This window comes from Phascolarctos cinereus, unplaced genomic scaffold (assembly GCF_003287225.1).
Source record: "Phascolarctos cinereus isolate Bilbo 61053 unplaced genomic scaffold, phaCin_HiC Scaffold_3;HRSCAF=262, whole genome shotgun sequence".
Taxonomy (NCBI): domain Eukaryota; kingdom Metazoa; phylum Chordata; class Mammalia; order Diprotodontia; family Phascolarctidae; genus Phascolarctos; species Phascolarctos cinereus.
Window position 1 is genome coordinate 118,855,052 of NW_027555736.1, and position 4,277 is coordinate 118,859,328.

A 4,277-nucleotide genomic window follows, 5' to 3' on the forward strand; every position below is an offset into this window, starting at 1 on the left:
ACTAGCTGTGTGACCCTGGCCAAGTCACTTTACCCCATTGCCTAGCCTAAAATAAAACAAAAATAAAGTTGAAACTCCTTAGCTTGAGATAGGTAGCACAGGTCTTATTTTCTTCTTCCAGATGAGAAGACTAGTCTCCAACATGCAGTATCCTTTCTCCTCTATCTGACTGTCTGTCTTAGTTTGTAGACCAACAGGAATTGCATCTTTTTTTTTCTTATAATTTTTTTTTAATCCCCAGTGCCTTGCACATAGCATACACTTAATAAATGCTTGTTGAATTGGACTGACTCAAATGAATGTAATTATATTATTACTTTTACAAAGTCAGGCCAATCATTTCTGGGATTAGCTGTGTGTTGGCTCTCATCACCTCAAACCTGGATTATTAACAGTAGCCTTCTGGGTGGTCTCCCTGCTTCAACACTCTCCCCACCACCCCAGTCCATGCTCCATTAGCTACCAAAATGATCTTCCTAAAGCACAGGGCTAGCTGATCACCTCTACCTCTCTCTCTCTCTCTCTCTGTCTCCCTCTCTCTCTCTCTCTCACACACACACACACACACACACACACACACACACACACACACTCTCAATAAATTCCAATGCCTTCCTATTGCCTTTAGGATCCAATAAAAAAAAATCTCTTTTTGGCTTTAGAGCCTTCACAACCTCCCTCCACCCCCTCCTACCTTTCCAGTCTTCTTACACTTGACTCTATAATCCAGGAACACTGGCCTCCATCTCCGAACCTGATAACTTCTCACTGGCTATCCCCCATTCCTGGAATGCTCTCCCCTCTCATCTCTGCCTCCTGGCTTCTCTGGCTTCCTTCAAGACTCAGCTCAAATCTCACTTTCTGCAAGACTGCCTGTCTCTTTCGGATTGCATCCCATTTAGGCTGAATAGCTCTTTGTATGTACATAGTTGTTTACATGTTGTCTTCTCCATTAAAATGTAAATTCCTTGAGGGCAGGGACAGTGAGTTATCATAGTGTCTGACACATAGTAAGTGCTTAATAGATGCTTGTTGACTGATTGGAGCAGAAGGAGAACTGGGAGGGAGAAGATTCTAGTTCTAGAACTAGGCATAGCATGACCTTTATGGAAAGAGAGGTGGATTTGGTGTCAGAAGACCTGAGTTCTAATTCTAGCTGTTATTTGTTATTTGTGCGACTTTAGCTACATCATTTCATGTCTTTGGAATTCAGTTTCCTTAACTATGAGATAAATGGGTTGGACTAGGTACTGGTTATATAAGATCAGGAGGAGAAAAGACTTAAGAGGGATGTGATAGTTGTCTTCAAATATTTGAAAGTTGTTCATATGGAGGAGTTTACTATTTTATTCTGTTTTGTCTTAGAGGGCAGAGCTGGGGGTAATGGGTATCAGTTGCAAAGAGTCAAATTTAATCTTGAGGTAAGTGAAAACTTCCTGACGATTGAGTTTTCCCAAAGTAGAATGTGCTGCCTTGTGAGTGTAGAAACCAGGGGCTTAATTACATATTTACCTCCAGAAGTTGCCCAGGAAAAGGCACCTCAAAGATCAAACAAAACTACAGAGCTCAAGAGCCCACACCAATGAATTTACTTTTGGTAGGCCAACTAAAAGACATAGATTTAAGCCAAAAACACTTAGTTACATGGCACAACAAAATAAGTATCAAAAATGAATGATTTCTCCCCCCATACTCTGTTTTCGTTGTTCCGTCATATCCAACTCTTCATGACTGCATTTGGGGTTTTTCTCAGCAAAGACACTGGGGTGGTTTGCCATTTCCTTCTCTAGCTCATTTTACAGATGAGGAACCTGAGGCACACGGGATGAAATGACTTGCCCAAGGCCACACAGCTAGCAAATATCTAAGGTCAAATTTGAACTCAGGTCTTCCTGACTCGGGGCCCAGCACTTTATCCACTGTACCACCTAGCTGTGTCACTGCATGTCCCCCCATACCCATAGGGAATACACTTTGTCATAAGAGACCACACTACCACCCAAAGAACACATATGATCAGGTGATACTCATAGAACTTACATAGAATGTACCAATACAAATGTAAAGAATGTGTATAGCCAGGGAACATATGAATTAGCACATGTATAGAAAAACAAGTGAGGCTGTTGCAAACTCACATCTTCAGCACTGCAGAACTGCAGATGGTCTCTGCATTATCATCAGATGAGCTACTTTCTTGCCTGAGGTGGAGTTCTCTGCTGCCCTATTCTCCTTTGGGGTAAAAACTTAATTCTCGACTCAGTATCTCTTCTGCGTCTTTGGTTATCTACTCACGTGCTGATCTTTAACTACTCTCTGCTGCCATCTGTTGGACCAAAGCTGCTACAAGGCTGCTTCTCAGTAAGAGGAGGGAACTATAAGCTCTTTATAAAAGCCTAGTAGGCGTTAGCTCTTTTATGATGTAAACCCCAGCCAGGCACACCCAGCCTTCTAGTTAGATAAGCCCTTCAGCATTTTAAAGTCAGTTTTTTTGGACTCCTTTTCTCTGCTCTGGGTCCCTAAACTCTTATCTGAATTGCAGTCTAAAGTTCCTATCATATCCCTGAATCAAATGCCCAGGTCTCCTTCAGATCATCCCAGGAACTCATCTTAGAAAAATTACAGTGGAACTGGCTGACAGGCAAATCACCTTGGACATCTACAAGCAAAGGCTAAATGACCACTTATCAGGTCTGTTGTAGAGAGAGTTCTTGAATTAGGTGACCTCTGAGGTCACTTTCAACTTTGAGAGATTCTGTGATGCTTTGAGGAAATGATCTCTCCTCTAAATCTACAATCCTGTGATCCCTCTGAAGATTTTTGCATCTATAAATCCAGGTGATGGAGAAGGCCAGGCCTACCTCCTTCTGTTAAGAGACAACCAAATTTTAAATTGTATGAGATTTGGAAGATCCTTTTTTCCTTTATGTAAGTTGAGTGAAGTCTTGCCTGAACCAGGTCTGTCCCAAAATATTTGGAATTACTTGTCAGAAATTGATTACAATGACTTTGTGGCTCATTTTATTATTGAGATGGGGAAAGAGCTGTAATGAGAAAAGGGAGCTGGGTAATTAGATGGCCAGTCTTGGATGATTTTAGGCATACATGGGGAACCTTTTTTAATGGGATAAGGAGTGTGATTCCATTGACTCTGTAGGATTAGCCTAATGGATGGTTAAGAAGCTTGACAGGGAGGATAGAAATATTATAAGATTGAATATCCCATGACTCTTATGAATGGTTTTAGAAAAGCTAGATTGCCAGTGTAAGAAAAATGAAAATAAATTATCTTAGAGTATTCAACATTAGAAACAGATGCAAATATGCCTTTGATTTTTTAAAATATTTTATTTCCCCCCAATTACATGTAAAAACAATTTTTAACATTTTTAAAAAAAGATTTGAGTTCTAAATTCTCTTCTTCCCTCCCTCCTACCCCTTCTCCCTCACTGAGACAGTAAACAATCTGATATAGGTTGTGTAATCATATAAAACATTATAGTTGTTTGTCCTTCATTCTCGTGGAGGACCATGACATCGGGAAGGTGATACCATGACTTGCAAGTGAATTAGATTTCGGTGAGGGAGGGTCGCAAAAGTCACCAGCCTCACTTTCTCCTCCAGAGCCATATAGTGGCAAGATATAGATCAGGATGATTGGAGATGGCCCCATGCAGTGGGAGACCTTTTTTAGCTAAGGTCTTTCCCAGGTCTCAAATTCACTGAGGCAATGCCCATTCAGTAATTAGGGTTAGGTAAGAAATGTGGCAAAGAATGGCTTCTTTTACCTAGTCAAAAAAAATCAGTCTGGGAGAGGAAGACCCTCAGGATTTCTGGCCAAAACAGAAACAATTGCTATTTATAATCACTCTGAGCCATCAGGGCCCAAATAATGACCAGGTGGGGCTTGGGCTGGGACCTATTGTTGGCTCTAATAGAGCCAGGGTGATTAGGGTTTAAGGCTGGATCCTTAAGAAAGAAATCTAGCCCTAGCTAGACTCCAAGGTTTCCGTGATCAACATTTACATTCTTTGAGCAGGGCACCCATATGTGGACCGAGGAAGGAGGAGGAGAGAGGGGAGAAAGAAGGGAGGATGCATTGCCCAACTGGAACTGGCCAATTGGCCCAGTGCAGTTCACACTACTCCCAGCTTTATCCTTTGTTCTCAAACAGGACCATGACAACAGGAAGGTGATTCCATGACTTGCAAGTGAGGAGGACTGTGCAAAGTCACCAGCCTCACTTTCTATTCTGGAGCCATCTTAGAAAGGCAATA